The sequence below is a fragment of the Anomaloglossus baeobatrachus genome, chromosome 3 (assembly GCF_048569485.1).
Source record: "Anomaloglossus baeobatrachus isolate aAnoBae1 chromosome 3, aAnoBae1.hap1, whole genome shotgun sequence".
Lineage (NCBI taxonomy): Eukaryota > Metazoa > Chordata > Amphibia > Anura > Aromobatidae > Anomaloglossus > Anomaloglossus baeobatrachus.
Window position 1 is genome coordinate 46,767,276 of NC_134355.1, and position 20,000 is coordinate 46,787,275.

Sequence of the window (20,000 nt, forward strand, 5' to 3'; positions counted from 1 at the left end):
TATATATAAATAAAAACACATGTATATGCACACATATATAAAATATGATGTATGTAAAGCACTATGGAATTTATTACACTATATGGGCAAATAAATAATAAAATATAATACATGCATTATATATATATATATATATATATATATATATATATATATATATATATATATATATATATATATATATATAGTAGAACCTTGGATTGCGAGCATAATTTGTTCCTGAAGTGGGCTCTTAAACCAAGTTACTCTTATATCAAAGTGAATTTTCCCATAGGAAATGACAAACGCGGACAATTTGTTCCACAACCCAGTAATATTTACTGTATTTATACAAACTTATTACAGTAATACAAAATAATGTCCTGTATTCATATAAAATTATTACAGTACACTAATACAAAATACTGTACAGTAAAAGCATATAAAACAAATTAAACTGCACGTTAGCTTACAATAAGATTGTTGGTGTGCGGAAGGTACAGTATAACAGTATAAGCAATGTGCGGCACTGGTTAGCAGAAAGAAAGTACAATACTGTATGCACAAATGGAAATTGATAGACATGCTATATAGTATATACTGTAATATACAATGGTAAAAAATAAAAACAAAATCTTTATTTTTATATAGCGCTAACATTTTGCAGCACTTTACATTCATCAGGAACACTTTCCCCATTGGGGCTCACAATCGAAAGTCCCTATCAGTAATGTCTTTGGAGTGTGGGAGGAAACCGGAGAACCGGAGGAAACCCACACAAACACGGGGAGAACATACAAACTCCTTGCAGATGGTGTTCTTGGTGGGATTCAAACCCAGGACCCCAGCGCTGCAAGACTACAGTGCTAACCACTGAGCCACCGTGCCAGTATATTGTATACAGTACATATGTACAGAAAGTTACCTCCAGAGCGGGTCAGAGTGTGGTGAAAGGACAGAACCAGATGTGTGCACTGAGTATTTGCTCTTATTGCAAAGATATATATATATATATATATATATATATATATATATATATATATATATATATATATATATATATATATATATATAAAAAAACCACATGTATACTATATGTTGTGTGTGTGTGTGTGTGTATATATATATATATATATATATATATATATATATATATATATATATATATATATATACACACATATATACACACACACACATCAACATATAGTATGCATGTGGTTTTTTTTTTATATATATATATATATATTTTCACCCATATAGTGTTCCATAGTGCTAGTGCTTTACATACATCAACACATAGTATACATATGTTATATGTTATATATATATATATATATATATATATATATATATATATATAGTATACATATGTTATATGTTATATATATATATATATATATATATATATATATATATATAACATATAACATATGTATACTATGTGTTGATGTATGTGAAGCACTATGGAATTAATTACACTATATGGGTGAAATATATATATATATATATATATATATATATATATATATCTAACACACACACACACACACACACATATAGATAGAGATATATAATTTTTACATTATTTCTGTAAAAATGGCAATGCAGCAAATCCTAACTAGTGGCAACGCTGTTGAGACTTTTCAACTTAAGCAGAAATGTTTGAAAAGGGAATTGTGATAATATGTACAATTTATTTTTAATTTTCTGGAAAACCAAAAACTAGATATTGTCATGGATGATTGCCGCTATACACTCTTAGACGAAGTGTGTATATATATGCTCCGTCTATGGGCATACAGCGGCAAACATCCATTATAGTAGGTCATTAAAACAATGTATATATCAAAACAATTTTCTATGTATGTGTGTGTGTGATTTTTTTTATATATATTTATATATATATATAATATATATATATATAAATATATATATTAATCATAATCTGAAAATATAGTCATAAAACAGCAGCACTATTGCAGGCACTGTGTGTCAGGCCTTACCGCAACCTTCCACATGGCTTGAAAAAATTTCATCTGGAACTAAAACTTCGCCACAGGCTCATTAAAGCCTTTTCTCATTAAAAAGCGGGAGTGCTGCCTTTATTTTCCATTTTTGTATATAATACACATGTATATTAGATACAATATATGTTTGTTTCAATTGGCCTTCACACTAATCAGTCTTATTCATTAGTAGTTTTTGTTTTATTTTTTATCTTGTGATGTTGGCGCCTGTCAAGGATGAGATATGTTGTAACCGGCTTCTTAGTCAACGTGGTTGGAATCAGGAAAATTGAGCATGCATAAGCATCTGAGGGCCAAATTGTGAGGGCTAGACAATTATACAGATCATCTCCAAAGCGGCAGGTCTTGTGGCTGTTCCCTCTGCTGTAGGTTTGGACTTGCCCAAAGCAGCACATGAAATGATAATTGGGGATACTGTAATAGCGTTATGGGTGTCCACTAGTGATGAGCAAGCACCATAGTCGGGTGCTCGGTACTCATAACTACACTATGTGCAGTATTATTAGGCAAGTTTTATTTTAGAGGATTTTTTTTTTTTTATTATTGATCAACAATTATGTTCTCAATCAACCCAAAATACTCATAAATATCAGCCTAATAGTTTTGGAAGTTGGAGTGGGTTTCTTTTTTAGATTTGGCCATCTTAGGAGGATATCTGTTGTGCAGGTAACTATTACTGTGCAGAATTATTAGGTAACTTAATAAAAACCAAATATATTCCCATCTCACTTGTTTATTTTCACCAGGTAAACCAATATAACTGCACAAAATTTAGAAATAAACATTTCTGACATGCAAAAACAAAACCCAAAAAATTAGTCACCAATATAGCCACCTTTCTTTATGAGGACACTCAGCAGCCAACCATCCATAGATTGTGTCAGTTGCTTGATCTGTTTACGATCAACATTGCGTGCAGCAGCCACCACAGCCTCCAGACACTGTTCCGAGAGGTGTACTGTTTTCCCTCCCTATAGATCTCACATTTTATGAGGGACTACAGGTTCTCTATGGGGTTCAGATCAGGTGAACAAGGGGGCCATATCATTTTTTAATCTTTTAGACCTTTACTGGCCAGTCACGTTGTGGAATAGTTGGATGCCTGTGATGGAGCATTGTCCTGCATGAAAATCATGTTTTTCTTGAACGATACCGACTTCTCCCTGTACCACTGCTTGAAGAAGTTGTCTTCCAGAAACTGGCAGTAGGTCTGGGAATTGAGCTTCACTCCATCCTCAACTCGAAAAGGTCCCACAAGTTGATCTTTGATGATACCAGCCCATACCAGTACCCCACCTCCACCTTGCTGGCATCTGGGTCGGAGTGGAGCTCTCTGGCCCTTACTGATCCAGCCTCTGGCCCATCCATCTGGCCATCAAGAGTCACTCATTTCATCAGTCCAGAAAACCTTTGAATAATCATTCTTAAGATATTCCTTGGCCCAGTCTTGATGTTTTATCTTATGTTTCTTGTTCAGAGGTGGTGGTTTTTCAGCCTTCCTTACCTTGGCCATGTCCCTGAGTATGGCGCACCTTGTGCTTTTTGATACTCCAGTAACGTTGCAGCTCTGAAATATGGCCAAACTGGTGGCAAATGGCATCTTGGCAGCTTCACACTTGATTTTCCTCAATTCATGGGCAGTTATTTTGCACCTTTTTGCCCAACACGCTTCTTGCGACCCTGTTGGCTATTTGCCATGAAACGCTTGATTGTTCGGTGATCACGCTTCAAAAGTTTGGCAATTTCAAGCTGCTGCATCCCTCTGCAAGACACCTCACAATTTTCGACTTTTCAGAGCCTGTCAAATCTGTCTTCTGACCCATATTGCCAAAGGAAAGGAAGTTGCCTAATAATTAAGTACCCCTTATATAGGGTGTTGTGTCATTACACCGCACCCCTCCTCATTACACATCACCTGATTTACTTAATTGGTAGTTGGCTCTCAGCCTATACAGCTTGGAGTAGGACAACATGTATAAAAAGTATCATGTGAAAAAAATACTCATTTGCCTAATAATTCTGAACATAGTGTAGTGATGAGCAGGCACTATCATGCTCGGGTGCTCTAGACTCATAACTAGTGATGAGCAAGCACTACCATGCTCAGGTGCTCGCTCATCACTAGTTACGAGTACAGAGCACCCGAGCATGGTAGTGCCCGCTCATCACTAGTTACGAGTACAAGCATGGTAGTGCCTGCTCATCACTATTTTCCAACTCTTCTTTGTTCCCTGGGAGTGAAGGCTAGCCTATAAGAGCCAATGCTGCCAAAGTGAAAATGTAGCTTAATTGCTGGTGGACACCTTCGTCAAAGGCAGGAGTGGACATACCAATGATGTTTTGGGGCCCAGGAGGTGAGGAGGGCACTACCATCTCCAAAACAAGTGGCATTGAGTATTCCAATGAGGTTTTGGACTCCAGAGGACCCATATATTGTGCTTGCACAGGGGCCTCGTCTGTCCGTGCCTGTTTTCACGTCTTCTGGAACCAGTGGGTTGGCGCTGTCTTGCACCATGAGAAAGTTTGTAGTCATCCTACTTTGTGGATATATATATATATATATATATATATATATATATATATATATATATATATATATATATATATATATATAATAATCTGTATTGCTAATAAGGATAAATAGGACAGTTTTGGCTTTTTAAATGTACCGTATATCAATATATACCAGATCACAGATATGATATGTAGAGAGCCTCATGTCCTAGGGCCATTCATACGACTATGACATGAGTTGTACAGAGCTGTATAGACGCCACCCATTGAGCCTAATATGCATCTGATTTCCTAATTATGGAGATAACGCCTTGGCACGGCACCATAAGGAAGCACCATGTGGCATGTCATGGGGTTGGCACAATTCGGCACTTAGTACATCACTTTTTATAACCTTTTAGTGTTTGCTGAGATTATATTTCACAAGTTTAGTTGTAAAACTTCCATTCTTCCATTCTTCAGTTTTGTTTTGTTTTTTATAAATTTCTTTTTATTGCAATTTCTGCTTTTTTACGTATTGAGTTCATGTTCTATTCCGCCTGTAACACATAGTTCTGAAATAACTTAATCACAAATTTTCAGTAACTTTCCACCAAAGCTTTCATATAGGCGTGCTAACTTTTTTTTTTTTTTTTTTTCTTTTTAAATATTCTAGGCAGATTGGGAAAGTCAAGTAAGTTTGTTTGTTTTTTTTTTTTTGGTTTTTTTTTTATAGTTAAAATTCAGATAATTACTCATTGTTTCCTATCAGTTTCACATTAATGACCACAAACTAACCAGTCCGGTCAGTATGTGCGCCTGCGTGCCGGTGTTTTTTCTGTAGATTTGTGTCATATTTTTTAATTTATTTTTTTTAAGACTGTTTTCACCTTACTTGACTTTTTGATGATGTGGCCAGTGGTAGATGAGTGCGATAAAGATTTATCTAATGGTTTATACATTGTGGCTCCATTATGGCTCCATTCAAGCTGCAATATGACAACCGTCTATGGCCTCCCTATACCACTGCATCTCTTCAAATTCTTATGCAGAATTTTTCAGACATATATATGACATTAATTCTGGCACCATTCAATAGCATAAAAACAAGCTACACCCTTCGAAAAATAAAAAATTTAAAAAGTGTGTGTATATATTGTATATATAATAAAAATAAATATATTTTTTTATTTTGTTTATTGTTATTTAATTCTACTTTTTCTAGATTTGGATTTGACTCTAAATTACCACAGTGTGTCTGTGTATCATATATTTATGTGTGTAATTTATAGTATTTCTTGTGTTTCTAGATTTGGATTTGACTCAAAATTTTATATATGAATAAATTTATATATATATACAGATAGATACAGTATATGTATATAGTGTGTGTTATACATGCATACACATTAAGTTACATATACCGTATATGTGTTAGATATATGTATATACACACACATTAAATTATGTGTGTATATTTGTATATATATATATACAAATAGATATAAACAAAATAAAAAATATATTTATTTTTAATATATATACAATATATACATATATATATACATACACACACACACACACACACACATTTTATATATATATATATATATATATATATATAACATATATTAGTGTGTGTGTGTAATGCAAATCTAGAAACACAAAATATATATTTCTCTCTCTCTCTCTCTCTCTCTCTCTCTCTCTCTCTCTCTCTCTCTCTCTCTCTCTCTCTCTCTCTCTCTCTCTCTCTCTCTCTCTCTCTCTCTCTCTCTCTCTCTCTCTCTCTCTCTCTCATTCATATATATATATATATATATATATATATAATAATATATATATATTGTAAAATCTGCAGTGTGAACTGATCGACCCTGCAGCTTGTAAATGCACAGCATGAGAATGATATCATGGCCATGAATTTGCACATGATTTGCTGCTAATTTAAACTTCTGCCCTGGAAAGGTTGAAATCCAGTTAGGCCTCATTCACACTTGTGAATTTTGTACATCAATGCTTTCCTTACTTTTCATGGATAGCACTTATACCTGTGATAGTCTATAGGGCGATGCACATGTTTGTGATTTTTTTTTTTTTTTCTTTGCAGACTGAGAGGTCTGCAATGAAAAATCGCAGCGACATGTCCTATTTTGATCCAAAAGGGTGTGCCGGGAGAGGAGTGTGGCGGGAGGTGTCACGGAAGTGCACTTAGCATAATCAACCCAATTCTCTTGGATGAGAAAATCTACTCTACCCTAAAGGGGGCTTTACACGCAACGACATCGCTAACGAGATGTTGTTGGGGTCACGAAATTCGTGACGCACATCCAGCCTCATTAGCAACATTGTTGCGTGTGAAACGCACGAACGACCGCTAACGATCGAAATTACTCACCTGATCGTTGATACGTCGTTTTAATCCCAAATATCATTGCTGGTGCAGGATGCAGGTTGTCCGTTGTTCCTGAGGCAGCACACGTCGCTTCGTGTGACACCCCTAGGAACGAGGAACAACACCGTACCTGCGTCCTCCGGCAACTAGGTGGGCGTCACTTTCTTTCGGTTGCTCGCCGCCCCTCCGCTTCTATTGGACGGCTGCCATGTGACGTCGCTGTGACCCGCACGAACCACCCCCTTAGAAAGGAGGCCGTTCGCCGGCCACAGCGACGTCGCTAGGCAGATAAGTAGTGTGACGGGTCCTAGAGATGTGCGCCACGGGCACACAACCAACGGGGTTGGGTGCTTTCACCAGCGACATCGCTAGCAATGTCGCTGTCTGTAAAGTGGCCTTAAGTCTCATGCATTGTGTACATTTTGCTGAGAATTTTAACCCAGTATGTTCTAAATGTTGATGTCCATAATGAGTTGACCTGCACTGCCGGTCAATTTATTTGTGGACCAATTGTGCAACATAAAAAATTGGATTCTTAGCATCTCATTAACTTGTCTGTTTTCCATCCGGAAAATTCCCACTTGATGCATTTATACTGATGTAGCTACATTTTGGCTACCACCAAACAGAATGTGATATGGTCACATCTACTCCAGGGACAGCTTCTGCGACATCCGCTTCCGTCACCAGGTGTCGCCATATTCATTTGGCTGGCGGCACCGATGAACGCAGGACCGGTATCTGTACAGTCACGGTATTGACTGGTGCTGGAACTGCCAGATATAGTTAGTTGTAATGTGGTGCAGTCCTGTGCGAGCGGCTCCTGCTTGATTTGTTGTATTCATGTTGTCTGACCCCATCCATTCTTCTACCTTGAGATTTTGTACCTTGACTGCCCTCCTGGTTCTGACCCAGTTACCTGCCCATTCCCAACAGTCTGTACCATCGGCCCCCAGCTGACTCCATGGCCAAAATCCTGGGGTCCCTGTGTGAGTACAGATCCTTGTACAGGGGTGTGATGGTGAGATATGGGGGGTTGTGTATCATGTTGTGTAGATCATATTTTAGGCGTGGTTAACTGTCCATTCTGTATTCCTTGTGTGTACATTGTCCTATTTGCAGGTCTAATCCCTCCTCTGCCGGGCTTTTGTTCCCAAGTCTGGGGGAGGGGGCTTGGGATCCACCTAAACTCTCTGCTTACCTGAAGAATTGGTCAGTAAGGCTGGGAACGACAAGAGAAGAAGCAAGATTGATCCTCTGAGGGGGAAGTTGACACCCCAGAGAGACTGTGAGAAACCCTGATTTCCCTGGAAAAGGACTGCTGGAGGATTGTGACTCATCTCCGGGTCATTTATGCCATTACTGGAATATTTTACCCTCTGTGTGGAGGATTACTTCATGGTCATTCTGTATTGCATGGAATATGCTTTGGATTGTTAAATCATCTCTCGCTCTGTTGAGTGTGTGATATGGGAGAAGGACCCAGTCACAAGGGGTTGAATGCAGAAGGCTTGGATCTGGGAAACAAAGTAGCTTGCGCAACATTGTAAAGCGGACGATCCTGGATTACCATGCCATCACCCCATACTCACATAGGGCACAGTTCCGAGACTTCCCATGCACTACAGGGGGATCATTTAGGTTGTATGCCAATAAGATGTCCCAGGCATGTCGGAGATGGCTGGAAGCGGAAGACGCTTTCACTGTGGAAGACGTTATACAGGTATTTCTTGTAGAACAATTTCTTTCCATGTGTCCCTCACAAATACGGGAATGGGATAGAGAGCGCACGCCGTGCACCTTGGATTGAGCTGCAGCCCTGGCTGATGAGGCCCTTAAGCCTGCTTTACACGAGACAATAGATTGTGCAATCGCACAATCGATCGTACCCGCCCCCGTCGTTTTTGCGTCACGGGCAATTAGTTGCCGATGGCACACAAACTCGTTTAACCGCCGTCACACGTACTTACCTTCCGGACGACCTCGCTGTGGGCGACGAACGTCCACTTCCTGGAGTGGATGGGACGTTCGGCGTCACAGTGACGTCATACGGCAGGCGGCCAATAGAAGCGGAGGGGCGGAGATGAGCGGGATGTAAACATCCCGCCCACCTCCTTCCTTCCATTAAGCCGGCGGGTGCCGCGGGAGGCAGGTAAAGCTGTTGTTCATCGTTCCCGTGGTGTCACACGGAGCAACGTGTGATGCCACGGAAACGATGAACTACCGCCGCCATTTTACTTAAACAATTTTATGAAACCTAGCGACGAGTACACGACTCACGATTTGTGAGCGATACTGCGTCACTAGGAGGTGTCACACAAAACCACGTCGTGCGGTATGCCGGATGTGCGTCACGAAAACCGTGACCTCAACGAAATATCTCACAATCTATCGTCTCATGTAAAGTCCGCTTTATTATCCGACCGAGATGGAGGGAGCTTCTGGACAATAAGCCACAGCCTGCTCCTGCTCCCCGGCCCTCTCCAGTTATATCTGCTCCTCCACCCAGCTGCGAGCCGAGGACCTCAACATCTCACAATTCTGCCCCCCAACAGTTCCAACCACGCCCTGGGGGAATTACAGAGAGGAGATGTTATGGGTGCGGGCAACTTGGGCACCTGCAATCCAGTTGTCCCGCAAGGAATCGGAGAGACTGCCACGCACCTCCACCTCGTCCGGTGCATCTTGTGCAGTCCACCCCGCCTGAGGAAGAAGGACAACCACCTCCACCGGAGTGTACCACTGACCCCTGCACCATAGATGCCCCTGTTAGAGTGTATGGCCTCCGGCTTTTGTCACCAGGTTCTCCTACTGCCTTCTCCAGAATGCACATTGGAAGTAGTATGACGCAGAGGAGATGTTATCGATGTGGGCAGCCTGGGCATTTGCAAACCACTTGACCTGCTGGTCGATTGAGGAATTACCTTGCACCAAATCGACCTGTTCATTCTCTACAAGGGGGGAATTGTTCTCACCCCTTCAAATTGACTTGCCTAATGACTCAGACACTCGTGGTCGACCACTAGGGGTTTATGGGGTGTAAGCCACAGTCCTGAGTTCCTCTTACCATCAAAGTAAGCACTTAAAGGAGGTTGTGCTGAATGGACAGAGAGTCATTGGATTTTGTGACTCCGGGGCATTTCTCACAATAGCTGATCCCCGGGTGGTTCGGCCAGAGGCAATACATCATGGGCCAGGGATTGTTATTGAATTGGCTGGAGAACAAAGGAGGAATATCCCAAAGGCGACTGTAGATCTGGACTTTGGCTTTGGGGTCAAGCAATGTTTGGTTTGGGTGATGAGCGGCCTGCCTGCAGATATTCTCCTAGGAAATGATGTGGGAGATCTACAATGTCGATTTGTGGGTGCAGGAAACACAGTTTGAGTGAAGGAGTACACAAAGGGAAGCTTGTCCTTCCAACCCTACCGCTGTGCAAGGGACTATCTACAGCTGAGCAACATGGACCGAAGTGAGGTGGCCAGAGGTCTGTGTAGACCTCATGGTACACTTACTTATTAAGGAGGGAGAGGTTGTGATGGTGGGATATTGGGGGTTGTGTATTATGTTGTTAAAGTTCATATTTTAGGCGTGGTTCCCTGTCCATTCTGTATTCCTTGTGCGTACATTGTCCTGTTTGCAGGTTTAATCTCTCCCCTGGGCTTTTGTTCCTAAGTCTGGGGGAGGGGGCTTAGGGTACCTTCACACTTTAGCGATGCAGCAGCGATCCGACCAGCAATCTGACCTGGTCAGGATCGCTGCTGCATCGCTACATGGTCGCTGGTGAGCTGTCAAACAGGCAGATCTCACCAGTGACCAGCCCCCAGCCAGCAGCGACGTGCAAGCGACGCTGCGCTTGCACGGAGGCGGCGTCTGGAAGCTGCGGACACTGGTAACTAAGGTAAACATCGGGTATGGTTACCCGATGTTTACCTTAGTTACCAGCTCACACCGCTTAACTTAGCGTGTGCAGGGAGCTGGAGCCGGCACTGGCAGCGTGAGAGCTACGGAGGCTGGTAACGAAGGTAAATATCGGGTAACCACCTTGGTTACCCGATGTTTACCTTGGTTACAGCTTACCGCAGGCTGTCAGACGCCGGCTCCTGCTCCCTTCACATTCAGGATTGTTGCTCTCTCGCTGTCACACACAGCGATGTGTGCTTATCAGCGGGAGAGCAACAATAAAAAAACGAACCAGCACTGTGTGTAACGAGCAGCGATCTCACAGCAGGGGCCAGATCGCTGCTCAGTGTCACACACAGCGAGATCGCTAATGAGGTCACAAAAAACGTGACTCAGCAGCGATCTCAGTAGCGATCTCAGTAGCGATCTCGCTGTGTGTGAAGTACCCCTTAGGATCCACCTAAATTCTCTGCTTACCTGAAGAATTGGTCAGTCAGGCTGAGAATGACAAGAGAAGAAGCAAGATTGATCCTCTGAGGGGGAAGTTGACATCCCAGAGAGACTGTGAGAAATCCCGATTTCCCTGGAAAAGGACTGCTGGATGATTGTGACTCATCCCCAGGACACTGGAATATTTTACCCTCTGTGTGGAGGATTAGTTGATGGTCATTCTGTATTGCATGGAATAAATATGCTTTGGATTGTTAAATCATCTCTCGCTCTGTTGAGTGTGTGATATGGGAGAAGGACCCAGTCACAAGGGGTTGAATGCAGAAGGCTTGGGATCTGGGAAACAAAGTAGCTTGCTCTCAGCCTGTCTATGGTAGTCAACCACTTTCAGAGCCACGGAACGGATGACACCTTTCAAGCGACATGCCATTGCTTTTGTGATGGAACAACCTCTTTTGCCCTTTCCTGGCCAATGTTGGTTCCTGTGTTATACAGCATCCACTGCTGTTTAAATCCTTAAATGCAGCTGTCAATCTTAGGGCGACCTCACACGTGACGATATATCGTGCGATCACATAAGCGATCGCACCCGCCCCCGTCGTTTGTGCGTCACAGGCAATTTGTTGCCCGTGGCGCACAAAGACGTTTAAGGCCCCGTCACACTAAGCAACATCGCTAGCAACATCGCTGCTAACGAACAACTTTTGTGACGTTGCTAGCGATGTTGCTGTGTGTGACATCCAGCAACAACCTGGCCCCTGCTGTGAGGTCGTTGGTTGTTGCTGAATGTCCTGGGCCATTTTTTAGTTGTTGCTGTCCTGCTGTGAAGCACAGATCGCTGTGTGTGACAGCGAGACAGCAACAACTAAATGTGCAGGCAGCAGGAGCCGGCTTCTGCAGAGGCTGGTAACCAATGTAAACATCGGGTAACCAAGAAGCCCTGTCCTTGGTTACCCGATATTTACCTTTGATACCAGCCTCCCCCGCTCTCACTGCCTGTGCTGCCGGCTCCTGCTCTGTGCACATGTAGCTGCAGGACACATCGGGTTAATTAACCTGATGTGTGCTGTAAGTAGGAGAGCAGGGAGCCAGCGCTCAGTGTGCGCTGCTCCCTGCTCTGTGCACATTTAGCTGCAGCACACATCAGGTAATTAACCCGATGTGTGCTGTAGCTAGGAGAGCAAGGAGCTGGGGGCTGGTCACTGGTTGCTGGTGAGCTCACCAGCAACTCGTGTAGCCACGCTCCAGCGATCCCTGCCAGGTCAGGTTGCTGGTGGGATCGCTGGAGCGTCGCAGTGTGACAGCTCACCAGCAACCTCCTAGCAACTTACCAGCGATCCCTATCGTTGTTGGGATCGCTGGTAAGTTGCTTAGTGTGACGGTACCTTTACTCCTGTCACACGTACTTACCTCCCTAACGACCTCGCTGTGGGCGGCGAACATCCTCTTCCTGAAGGGGGAGGGACGTTCGGTGTCTCAGCGACGTCACACAGCGGCCGCCCAATAGAAGTGGAGGGGCGGAGATGAGCGGGACGTAACATCCCGCCCACCTCCTTCCTTCTGCATTACCGGCGGGAGCCGCAGGACGCAGGTAAGCTGTGTTCATCGTTCCCGGGGTGTCACACGGAGCGATGTTTGCTGCCTCAGGAACGACGAACAACCGGTGCACAGAAGGAGGAACGACTTTATGAAAATGAACGACGTGTCAACGAGCAACGATAAGGTGAGTATTTCTGCTCATTCATAGTCGTTCGTAGCTGTCACACGGTACGACCTCTCTAACGATGCCGGATGTGCGTCACAAACTCCGTGACCACGACGACATATCGTTAGATATATCGTAGCATGTGACGGGGCCTTTAAGGAGCCTGCTGTTTTGGGTGCCCATCATCGCCCCCATTCCCTTTCATCTGATAGGGCATCAATGGTATCCTATAAAGCCCATTGCAACTCATCATTGTCACTATATACGATGACCTGTAGTACAGTGAATAAGTCCATGTTAAGTGAAAAAATAATAGTTGTAAACTTTTTTTATAATTCTTTTTTTTTTTTTTTTGCACACCCTTCCCCCCCTTTTTCCAGTTTAAAAATGAATTAAATATAATTGGTACTGCTGTGTTTGCAAAAGTCAGATCTATCAAAATGTTTTTTTTCATCGCTGCAAATATCAAGTAATAAGTGCCAATAAAAACATCTGCTGCCCTCCCCCAAATAAAAGGCGACCATAAACCAAAAATGTATTTTACAAAGTTTATTTATACTTTTATTTTAAACCACTAAAATATAAAAATAAAAAAAGTATAATTTTTTTTATATCACTGTGAGAGAACTGATGAACGCCATAAAAACAATGCACTTGCCTGTTTTTTGTTTTTTTTTCTTTCTTTTTCTTTCTTTTTCTTTCTTCGTCACCATTCCACTAGTGATGGGTAGTCCGGCTCTTTTTGTTGAGCCTGACCCTTTTGGCTCTGGTCACCAAAAAGTGGCGACTCTTTTGGATCCCTATTTAAAGGGAACCTGTTACCAGAATTTCCGCAAATAAACTTAAAAGACGCTCCTGGGCTGCATTCTAGAAAGGTTCCTCTTGCTACTGGCCCCCATTTCAGACCTAAATAAACACTTTATAAAATGTTACCTTTTGGTATGCTAATGAGGTTTTCTGGCCACGGGGGCGGGCTGTTTTTTGTCCGTTATTCCCCCCTCCTGCCGCTGTTCGCCGTCCCTCATTATTCATTTACATACATGAGGCCGCTGGCCTCATGTAACGCAGTGCTCCTGAGTTCTCGCGCATGCCCAGTGGCACTATCGCGGGACTGAGCATTGTGCAAATTGTGAGCGTTGGTGAGGTTATTGCGCAGACGCGAGATTATGGGCGGCGCTGGAATGTCATCACCAGTGTCATCCAAGAACCCGCCCATAATCTCTTGCCCGCCTTTTTCCCTCTGCCTCCACCGTTATGCGCTAGCACTGGCCATATCATCCACGTTACCTTTAACCGCGGGCACGAGATTATGGGCAGGTACTTGGATGACACTGGTGATAACATTCCAGCGCCACCCATAATCTCGCGCCTGCGCAATAACCTCACCAGCACTCGCAATTTGCCCAATGCTCAGTCCCGTGCGAGTGCCACTGGGCATGCGCGAGAACTCAGGGGCACTGCGTTACATGAGGCCAGCGGCCTCATGTATGTAAATGAAAAATGGGGGACAGCGGCAGGAGGGGGAATAACGGACGAAAAACAGCCCGCCCCCGTGGCCAGAAAACCTCATTAGCATACCAAAAGGTAAGATTTTATAAAGTGTTTATTTAGGTCTGAAAGGGGGGCCAGTAGCAAGAGGAACCTTTCTAGAATGCAGCCCAGGAGCTGCAGAAGGGGAGTCTTTTAGTTTATTTGCGCAGACATCGGGGGTCTGGTAAGTATGAGTCTCCTGGTAAGGTGGCTCTGCTTTTTTGGGGGGATAATCTTACCACCAACCATGTTTCTCCTAGTATAAGACCTACCCTGAAAATAAGCCCTAATGTGGGTAAAAAAAAAAAGTATAGGACAGTGTCTTCTTTTTGGAAAAACACGGTAACAAGCCCTCATATGGTTTGTGTTGCCAAAAAAGTGATGTCTTTTGAATGCTTTGGAGGTGGAAAAAAAAAAATGAAAAAAGGAAACATTTCTCAGTCATGAATTATTGTTTTCTTGCCATAGACCACATACATTTTTGGAAATGAAAACCTGGGGGTATTATAGGGTTAATATGAGTGTACACATAGATGCCACGCATTACAGTGTCAGGGATCAAATAACATCTGGGTCAGTCTCGGCGTCCATCAAAGATGCAGAGAATGAGGCCGATTAGTAAAGGTTTATGCCCGTGGGTAGTTCAGTGTGTTACGGTACATTACGTGATACTTATATGTGAGGTATAATACAACTTGACTGTAATTGCCTCGAAATTGATGACTTACTGTTTTGAGTTTTCCTTTGATGTACGAGGATGTTTATTTTGTTAGGTTGTTAAAAAATCAACTTGGCGACTAAAGCCGTCTAACTGGCTCTTATGGTTTACATTGGTTCACTCCTGCGATTGTGCTTGTCCCATATTGTCACGTTTTTTAAGACAGTCGTGAAATTATTGTCCTTATTTCATCATTTTGTTTTTGTTTTTTCTTTTTTTATTAATTCAAGTCACTTTTCTATTTTTTTTTTTTTTGTTTTTTTGTATTTTTTTTGGTGGTGTTGCCTTTTTTTGTGCCAAAAAGGTGCAAGGCTCGTGTCTATCCCTTTTTAATGTGGGCTCAAGTGGTGAGCCTGCATCTTTCCCCGCATATGTCAGCTGATCTAATCAGTTGACATGTGCAGCTAACAGGCACAGGTGGATCGGAGATCCACTCGCTCCTGTTAACCAGTTAATCTCTGACAGCAGGATTTGGCAGGCGCCGGCATGGAGCCCGGAATTCCTCGCCCCATGATGTGATCATGGGGTGCCGAAAGGGTGGTCATGACAGTCGGGGGTCAGCTGATGACCCATGTCACTGTCATGACGTAGGTTAAAGCACCACTCTGTCCAGTACAAGTGATCGGAGTATCGTAGCTCTTCAAGTCCCCTAAAGGGACTTGTAAAAACGATAAAAAGTGTAAAAAAAAAATAAATAAATAAACAATATGAAAAAATTAAAAAAAAATTAGTTCAAATCACCCCCTTTTTGCCCCATTGACAATAAAACAATTGAAAAAAAATACACGTATTTGGTATCACCGAGTTTAGAAATGCCCGATCTATCAAAATATACAATAAATCTGATCGGTAAAGGGCGTAATTAGAAAAAAAAATCAGAACCCCAGAATTACGTTTTTTTGGTCGCCGCAACATTGCAACAAAATGCAATAAGAGGCGATCAAAACATCACATCTACCCAAAAATTATAGAATTTAAAACGTCAGTTCAGGACACAAAAACTGAGCCCTCACACAGCCCCAGATCCCAAAAAATGAGAATGCTGTGGGTCTCGATAAATGGCGACAAAAGTGCAATTTTTTATTTTTTTTTTTTACCATTTTCTGTTTTGTTTTTGTTTTTTTTTGTGTTTTTATCACCACGTAAATAAAAATAAAACGATACATTGTTTATCTACAAACTAGATTAACAAAAAGAAAAATTTTCATCGGGCAGTATTTAATAGAACTACCATGCTCGATTTCGGCTAAGTGCACATGACCCCGGAGTTTGGGTCATGCGCACTATGAAGTCGGGTTTATGGGTCCTGGCTTCAAACTGAAGTAGTGAGCATGACCAAAAGTCTGGGGTCAAGTGCACTGAGCCGAAATCCAGCGTCGGATGGCTTTGGCAGCGGAGAGGTGAGTGAGATCATCCTCTAATGTTGCACATTCATTAGAATGATAGCACACCCACAGGGGCATACTAACATGCTAATGGAGCCGACTAGCCAGGGGAACTACGCCCATGGGACTAGTCCCCTCGCTCATTAGCATATTATTATGGATCTTTAGAAATACTTTTTCTAAAGATCTCTATCTATGCTAGTGTATACAGGGACAGTTAGGCAGGGATTAGTAATATTTAGCCAGAAATGCTTGTGTTTCTGGGTGCATATTGAACCTGACAGGTTCCCTTTAAAGGGATTGTCCACTTTATCTTTATGGTTACCAAATGTGCTGTAGACATGATTTGTGGCACTTCATAGTATATTACAGGTAGAGCTGAGTGTACTGGAAAAAAAACGGAAACGGCGGATCACTGCTAAATTAAAAAAAAAAAACGCTCCGGAATCTGGTGCCCATATAAATCAATGGGGACCAGAATCCGGAGATTTAAAACGTTTGTGGAGGGGATATGGGGGTAGGCGCGCGCGCGTGAGGTATACTCTTCCAGGCTGCGTCATGGAGGCAAACTCCTTCCGGGTCACGCTTTTCCCCTCCGGAGGTGACAATTCAATATTCACTGTTTTGCCCGCCCACCGGCGCCTGTAATTGGTTGCAGCTAGACGCGACCCCACCCTGAGTGGCAGCGTGTCAGCTGACTGCAACTAATCACAGGCGCCAGGACGGCCGGTCGGCGGGGAAAGCAGTGCAAGGGTCTGCGGGTCAGTATGGTGAGCGTACATGTAGACAGAAGCGCATGGACGGTCCTGTCAGGGTGTGCGGCTGTGCTGGTGATGCGCTGTCAGACTCATACAAGTCTGGCATGACATCGCCCGGCACGGCCTGCCGCTCTCTGAACATGAGCGTGCTTGCACCTAGAGCACATGCAGGCTCCTCTCAGAAGTGTGTGTCTGTGCCGGTGATGCAATGTCAGACTCGTGCGAATCCCTCGCATGTGTGACTCCGGCCTAGGAGAAACCACATGTGGCTTTTTTTTTTTTTTTTATTTAAATAATTAATTTTAAAAAAAAAGACATGCGTTCCCCCCTAATTTTAATCCCCAGCCACGATAAAGCCGGCTGGGGGCTGGTATTCTCAGCCCGCAGCCACCCGATATTGCCGCATCTATTAGATGTGACAATCTTGGTGCTTTACCGGCTCTTCCCAAAATGCCCTGGACCTGTGGCAATCGGGGTAGTGAGGGCTTAATAACAGCGCACAGCTGCTACTAAACCCTAGGTTAGTGATGGCACAGGCGTTTGAGATACCTCCATCATTAACCTGTACATTACAGTAAATAAGCACAAACACAGAGAAAAAATCCTTTATTTGGAAAAAAAAATACAAAAACACACCCTCCTTCACCACTTTTATTAATCCCTAACACCCTGCAGGTCCGACGTAATCCACAAGAGGTCCCACGACGACACATCCAGCTCTGCTACATCCCGCAGCTAGAGGCCATAGAGAATGACTGCCAGCTGTAAGTGTAGCCTATGACTGAGCCGCGATAAGCAATGATTGCAGGCAGACGCTTTCATAGGCTGGGGGCGCGTCTGCCTGCAAACAATCACAGACGAGAGGACGGCCAGTGGGCGGGGAAAGCACGGAAAGCTGCACAGTACAGGAAGTGAATGTTCAACCTGGAAGCAGTTTGCTGTCATGACACAGAGTCTCGTAAGTATGAAACTCTCACTTAACTTTTGTTTTCTTTATTTTTCAATTAATTTCACCAGTCCCGGATCCGGATTGTGCACCCAGAATCCCGCGCCTGGGTCCGGCACCTGGACATCTTTGAAACCGCGCGGATCCGGACTTTTACAGTCCGGATCTGCTCAGCCCTAATTGCAGGTTCTACTCCTTCCTCACCGCTTGCACAGCTCTCCTATTTTCAGAATAGAGGGACCTCTTGATTGGTTTTCTCCAAATGAAAAACTGTTTTGCAATAATTTTCTATTGGAGGATGATGGACAGAAATATTCACATGTTACTCTATCAGCTGCCGTTCTGAGAAGAGGAGAACTGTGCAGTGTGTGACGAAGAAGGAGAACCTGTAATACTTACATTCTACTGTTTTCCCAATAATCTTCCTCCATCCTCCCTATTTCTTCCTTCTTTTTTCTCTCCCAGAATTCTATTTATTTCCTCCAGGATACAGTACGCAGCACTAATGATATTTGCATGGGCTGTGGAGGGGCTCCAGTGCGAAGATATGATACACAATACGGATAGTGTGTGCCTCAGTGTTTGCCGATTTTAGCTGGGAAGCATCAAAAAGGAGTTACGTGGGGCAACATGGGTGGTAGGGGAACAACATGGCATGATCCACACCCAAAAAGCAAATCGGTGTAATTTTTTGTTGCTGTGAGAAGCCATCTATTTCTCTAACCACTTTTTGAAAAAATATCGAGAGAAGAGCGAAAAATCTCAAATTTTTGTGCAGACATGACGAGCTCCAGAATTTGCAACTTTTTGTGGCCGGTAATTTCATTTTTCACTGTATGTGTGAAAAAGATCTGTTTGCAAATCAAAAAAGGTCCGTGGAGCCTCTGTTAGGAGTCTCGACACAGAAAATAGCCAGATATCCCTCCGAGAAGGACCTAGCCAAGGAGTGGCTCTTTTTAGGAGACCACCATAACCACCATATTAAGTGGCCCATTTAGTCAATATCGAACTCTTTGACGAGTTAACATATGACAAGGAAAATACCAAGGCCAGGTATCCATCCACAGACAGCTGTTTCGGGGTGTTGCCTCTCATCAGTGTTGAGTAGGATTTTGGCCAGGTGGGAACAATGCCTAGTAGACCAGCAAGACAAAACAATCACTGATCTCAGGGAGACCAGCCAGAGAAAACACTGCCGGCAGCCAGCGAGGGCACTCAACACAGTGAAATCCTAGATGCATTGCTCCCTAGGAAGTATGCACATCAAAAAAGGACCTTGGAGCCTCTGTTAGGAGTCTCGACACAGAAGAGAGCCAGATATCCCTCCGGGAAGGACCTAGTCAAAGAGTGGCTCTTTTTAGTAGACCACCATAACCACCATATTAAGTGGCCCATTTTAGTCAATATCGAACTCTTTGACGATTTTAAACAAATGACAAGGAAAATACCAAGGCCAGGTATTCATCAACAGACAACTGTTTCGGGGTATTGCCCCTCATCAGTGTGGAGTAGGATTCTGGTCAGGTGGGAGCAATGCCTAGTAGACCAACAAGACAAAACAATCACTGATCTCAGGGTGACCAGCCAGAGAAAACACTTCCGGCAGCCAAAGAGGGTGCTCAACACAGTGAAATCCTAGGTGCATTACTTCCTGGGAAGTATGCAAATCAAAAAAGGTCCGTGGAGCCTCTGTTAGGAGTCTCGACACAG

General features: G+C 43.2%; 1 protein-coding gene across 2 annotated transcripts in view; it reads left to right on the forward strand.

Annotated features, from left to right (window-relative positions):
* TRERF1 (transcriptional regulating factor 1) overlaps positions 1–20,000 on the forward strand; it is a 210,576-nt gene that overhangs the window by 942 nt on the left and 189,634 nt on the right. The window lies entirely within an intron of this gene.